Source organism: Anolis sagrei, chromosome 2, assembly GCF_037176765.1.
Source record: "Anolis sagrei isolate rAnoSag1 chromosome 2, rAnoSag1.mat, whole genome shotgun sequence".
Taxonomy (NCBI): Eukaryota; Metazoa; Chordata; class Lepidosauria; order Squamata; family Dactyloidae; genus Anolis; species Anolis sagrei.
Window position 1 is genome coordinate 135,933,135 of NC_090022.1, and position 6,378 is coordinate 135,939,512.

Consider the following 6,378-nt stretch of genomic DNA (forward strand, 5'->3'; position numbering starts at 1 on the left):
TCACTGCCCCTTCATGATGATGATCATGATGATGATGCCTTCAGCTGAGCATTGTTCTTCCATTATTTAGGAGGTTTTGCTACCAAACATTAGCAATAAGTGATTGAAAAAAGCAACAGTGCAATTTGTTTAAAACATCTCATAAAATATCCATCAAAATAGCTACTTCTCCCCCATACAATGATAGGCTGCATCAGCTTTGTATTAATTATGCACTCTGGAAAAAATAATAACTCAGTTATGTAGAGCTTTTTCAATATTATCTACCCATTTTGAAAATGTATTAAGTATTCCTATGCAAATTCAAAATCCTTGCTAACAAGAATGTATTTACTATGAAAGGGAACCAAAATGAAGAAAGGAGTAAGAATACTACAGCAAACTATACAATTTAAGTCTGGAACCAAAAGGCACAGAGAAATCAAATAATTCAGATATCCGCTAACATGTTGGTCAAACTGGTGGGAAAAATCATGGCAGTTCATCTGGGACATCCCTGAAAATTTCCTCACTCCTGATACAGCTTGATATTCCTCTTTGAAAAACCGATTCAGCTCCAGATAGCTTTATCTTAAAGGTATTTATGTGCTAGTTGAACAAAGGAGATTTACAGCAGGTAAGGCCTGAAGGCAGAAACTCCCTAATAGCAGAAGCTTTAGCCTGTGCCAGAAAAGGTTGGTTGTTGGAAGTCTGGGAGCCATTATATTAGGAAAGGAGAAACAGAGCCATGGGTTGTTATCCCAGAAATGTTTTCTCTTCATCACACCCAGTTGATGTAGAGAATATTGAAGGTATAACCAACCATCAGTTTCATAAAATATGATTACCTATTTATTCCAAAGTAATTAATGTACCAATTAACTATGGCTAGTAAAACATTGGAGGAGGGTGTTATGTATTTATTAGAAACTACCAAATGTCTGTATTCTACAATCAGAGATCTGCAGCTTCTAGCAGTTTCCCAACATAGGAGGCATCACTTCCACTTGCACACTGTCTTCCCAGTTTGCTCAGCTTCTTACCTTTCAGTTAGCAGTTTCATATCTTTTATATTCCAACTCCATTCAATTGAAGAGTTCTTTCATTTATGCCAAGAATGCAGAACTGTTGGCTTTCCAGATGTTTTTTTACCTTGACTCACACAATTCCCAACCCCAGGAAGGCTTCTGGGAGCCATGCTCTTAAACAACCTCCTCTTCCTCTTCTATCTGTATTGATAACCTGCCTTTTCCCCAAGTCTGGGACCAAAGAAGGCTTAATCATTAAAACATTTAAACCTTTTAAAGTCAGTATTAATTAAACTATCATAAACCATATTAAAATATATACACTGTAAAGCTACACAGTATATGTTGACACATATGATTCAGTTCAATCTGCATTATATGAGTCTACACTGATCATGCAATGCAGTTTTGACCTGTTGATGGAAGGACGGTATTGAGGGGAGCATTCAAGAGAAAGAGTTTCAAAGCAATGGGACAGCTACTGAGAAGGCCCCTCCTCTCATGTTTTAATCAGCCTTATCTGTGAATGTGAGAGAAATGAGAGGAGGGCTTTTCCTAGAGATATTGGAGCCTGAGCAAACTCATATTGGAAGATAAGGTAGTTAGGGTTTAAAATTCTAGAACCATCTTTAGAAATATAGTTCCCTCCCTTTGTTTCATTGTTGGTAAATGATTCCTTGGGCATTTGAGTTTTCAAAAATAGCGAGCTAGAATACATTAAGCCGTGTGAATAAAGGGAGAGGAAGAAGAGGAATATTAACACGAACAAACATTTAAACCTATGTCTCAGTAACAAAACAGTGGTGTGCCTGTCAGGAGGAGGAAGAGAACAAAGCCCCAAAATTATCTATGTCGTAAGTGGGGAGTTATCACTCAACACCAAGCCTGGCTATGTAAATCAGTGCTCAGAGGATGCCATAGGCCTCAGTTACAAAGACTTATATAGCAGCTGCATTTTGGCAATTTTTGGAAAGGTAAACCAATACCTTGCCTTATCTTAGTATTCCTTAAAACTCCTTTCTTACCACTCATACAGGGGAATGGGGACAAAATTGAGATAGTCAGTTGAAACTGCACAGGATTATAGCACTTTGACATGGAATGGCATGTTCTCTCAAATTGTATTTCTGAGCTTAACATTCAGTGTCCCCAGTACCTTCAAAGCTGACTTGTTGAGATGTTTGTAACACAACCTGGACACCTCTCCTCCCCATACAGCATATAAGACTGAATGGGCAGGTGACATCTTTTTATTTCTGAAATCTTTCCTCCATGAAGTTGAGAATATCAGTTCCATTTCCTGAAAATTCAAGTAACAAGACAAGCGTGAAAGATAAACAGACTTGTTGAAATATTGCTCTTAGCAATGCATACTTCCTAAGCACATGCAGAGAAGATGTGTGAGTCAAAGGGTGTGAACAAGTGCCCATCATTTCTCAAGCAAATTGTGCATTTCAGAGTCAGTAAACTGTCCTGGATTGACTCCTTGTCCAAAAAAAGAGACCTTCCTTTAACTTTTCAGGTGTTGTAGAAATCTCTAGTTATTCATTTTTGTTACCATCTTTTGTTTCTCAGCCTTGAATATTATAGTTTCTGTTGTTATCCTTGTAAACTGAGCATTCACATGTATGGCTTTGACTCTATTTCCATCGCCTTTTCATTTCTTGAGTGAAATACTGTGTAACTATCTGGGTGAAAATGTCCCATTCCCATCCACTTGAGCTCTTTCACAGCAGTATCACAATATGTCTACCTTTCATTTCTTAATTAACTTTGTTTTCTTCCTCTGATTCATTCTTCTCATGTTCTTTATTACTATAATATGTGTTGTTCAGTTTCAGATTATGCTGAAGTAGGAACTGAACCCAGCATGAAGGCTATAACCTGAGTTCACTGAGCAATAAATGTATTCAGAAACACAGGTGGATGTCCTATTTTGAGCTAGCTTTAGGATGTTTACCAGTGTTAGAAATAGCCTAAGAATGAGAGAATCAGCCAGCAGACAAAATGGGTAAAGGAGGCCTGTGTAGCCTTCAGTCAGGGTGCGAGGAGATGGCATTTCCTTTCACCGGCAAGCAGAACCCCTGTTGCAATTACTCCTTGCATCCTTGCTTGCTGATGGGAAGGAGCTGGAAATGTCATTCTATTTGTATTCTGACTGGCAGCTCACCAAACCTCCTCTGCTTGATTCAAGTTCTGGTTGTTGAAAAATATGGGAGCTTGAGAAATGGGGGAGTGGGGGTGTCAACGCAGAAGATATTACTTTAATATAAGTGTGTGTGTGTGTGTAGATGAAGGAGTAGATGAAGAAGAGCAACAACCAATTTTTCAAGATTTTTGAAGAAATTGTGGTGTTTTCCTACTTATAATCTTCCTTTAGTGTAATCCTAAAGCTAGGTCAAGGAGAAAAAAACATTTAAATCAATTTTCAGTGTTGCACATACATTTTACTCTTCTATCATGTCTTCTTTTTTAACAGTGCACCTTATCAGACAATGCAACCTTTATTTACAAAGAAGCTGTAGAGCTTGAGAATTTTGGTCAGGTTTTTTTTCCTGAACTTATTTCACTTTTATTCTCTCTCTCTCTCTCTCTCTCTCTCTCTCTCTCTCTCTCTCTCTCTCGTGTGTGTGTGTGTGTGTGTATACACACTGCTGAGGTTATATATATTTGGAGACATGGTGATATTTTCCAGAGTCTTTATATTCCAGTTGTGGAAACAACATAGAGTTCTACAAAGTCATGACAATAATGACAGTTTTGTTTTTGATCCTTTTCCGATTATTCTTAATGTAGAATATTCCCTTTCCACAGTAATGTATTGATATTTTCAGTAAACCACAATATTTCTTTTTATGCTAATTTATTCATTTGTATCTGGCACTTTTGTTTAACTAATGGGTTACTAAACTTCCTAAGTCATTTTTTGTTTGTGTTTTGCTGCGAAGCCAAGTGTTATCTGGATTTTGTGTACTGTCTTTACTGTACACACATACACACACTCACACACACACATTTACTTGACAGATCAAGGTTTTTCTTTGAACTACTCATCACATGGAGGTCAAGAAGCGTATTTTCTGTGCTTCTCTGCACTGCTGGCACCCATCAGATGACACAGGTCTACTTCTGGCAAAGCTCCGTGCTGGCAGTACAGAGAAGTGGAGCCCAGAAGGGTCGAATCTACACCCAACCCCACATAGAAGAAGCCAGGAAGGAAGCAGGAGGAAGCCAGGAATAGCAGGGAAATGTTGTGGGAAGGGATCCCACAACAATAAGAGAACACAATATTACTCTGGTTCACAGTTTCCTCCGCTGTCCCCGGCTTCTCGGCTTCCATGTGATGAAGTCCCTAGTTTCCTGCCCTTCCAGAATCATCCCTATTTATGTCAATTAAGATATTATTTACTATACACAGTTGTATATTATCTGCAACTTTGATCAACATTTATGATCCTTTGTTTTCACCAAGCCATTTACAAATATGTTAAACAACACAGTCAAATGCATAGCAGACCACCATCAACATTGGCCAACACCTTTTATGACTGGCTTTTTTTTCTTTACCAAACAACAACAAATTTTGATGAATTTTTCTAGGCGTTCCCCATCAATCTGGGACTCATTCACCATACACAATTATAGTTTAATTTTTTCACTTTAACAGTCACGCCAACATCCAACAAAATTCTGTGGATTTCTAATTTGGTCAGAGGCATCAGAGGAGCCCCCATTTCCCAGCATCTCATAGAGCAAACTGATGCTGATTTTTTGCAATTACAGCATTTTCCCCATCTGCAAGTGCTAACAGAATGGCTGCTTAATTGCCAACCTTTGCATCTGAATCCTCTCCAGGCTAAATGACATGCAAGCCCTAAATAGCACACTCCAAGCTCTTTGCAGTTCTACTAGAGAAAATAAATCCAAGTGATATTTTTCTTTAAAACTGAAGTGGTGAGATGAATAAATATCAACCATTTCTCTTTAATAGAGAGTAATTTGACTCATGAAGACTGAATGTCCAATCGGTTATTAATTTTTATAGGCATAATAACTATGGGAAGGTATGAGTCAATTTTTTTATAGAGGGCAGCAAATGGAAATGGGGTGTCATGATGCCATCTCTAATGTTTTTTCTCCTTGAACTAAACTTGATCACCTCATTTTTTGCATTTGAATGAAAAAAGATTGCCTTATGACAATGTAAGACTGTGTCATATGGTATTTGTTCCATAATTCTGTGTACATGGCTGTCATTCTTTTTTTAAAAAACCATGCTCTATTTTTTTTTATCAGTGATGATTATCTTTTTTGCCCCTTAGGTAGGTTGGGAGAGGGAATAGAGCTTTCTCAGTGGTAGCAACCCTAGTATATCATCAGGCATGTAGCTGGGGGGGGGGGGGCTTAAGGGGCTTCATCCCCCCCCCCCCCGAAATTCTCATGGTGGTTCGCGAAAAGGCCTTACTGGTGCATTATTTAAACTGTTATGTTTATTCATATCATGATCTGATCACCATACTCAATATATCCCATATGCATGGGGGTATTGGGGTAATGATATAAAAGGTTTGCTAGGCTAGACCCTCTTTCACTCAGACTCAGCCCCCCCCCCCGAAACTCAGCCCCCCAAACCCCCCCTGAAAAAAATTCAGCCCCCCCCCCCCAAACGAAATCCTGGCTACGGGCCTGTATATCATATTTAGTTCTTTTTATTTTTCTTCTTCCTTCTACAGTTGCCATCAAACTGAGTGGAAGACAGACACAGATCTATCATGTCCTGGCCCAGAAGCTGGTGAAACCCCTCACGTTGTCTAAGTACCCCTCTAGCCACAATGTGAGAGACAACCAGGCAGACATTGTATCCTGGCCCAGCAGCTGGTGAGACTTTCTCCTGCTGTCTTCAACTGTGAGAACCCTCCCTCTTACTTGACTGAGGTGCAGTTCACTACCTCCTTTTACCATCTGCCTGCCTGAATTGTACATAGTGTGTTTTCATTAGCTACCTATTAGCCTGCCCAGTATAGTGTCATTAGAGTCATTAGGAGATGGTCTCTATGCCATCAAAGTGGGGAGCAACACCAGATGCTTATCATCCTCAACCTGGATAGTTAGGGTGACAGTCTTTGTGGGTTGAATATGCTGGGTTGAATATGCTCTGGGCTGCAAGTGGGGGTGAGGTAATTGCTCTCAACTCACCCACCAGGTTGCTCTATATAGCTGCCAGTGAGCCGGGGGACCAGGGAAGTGCACTTGCAATGGTCTATCATGATTCCATTCTGCTGACCAGGTGCACCATCCCACAGTCTGCAGGCTTCAAAAGTGTATAACTGAAGGTGGTTAGCCGGGACACAATAGGGATTCTGTTGGTGTA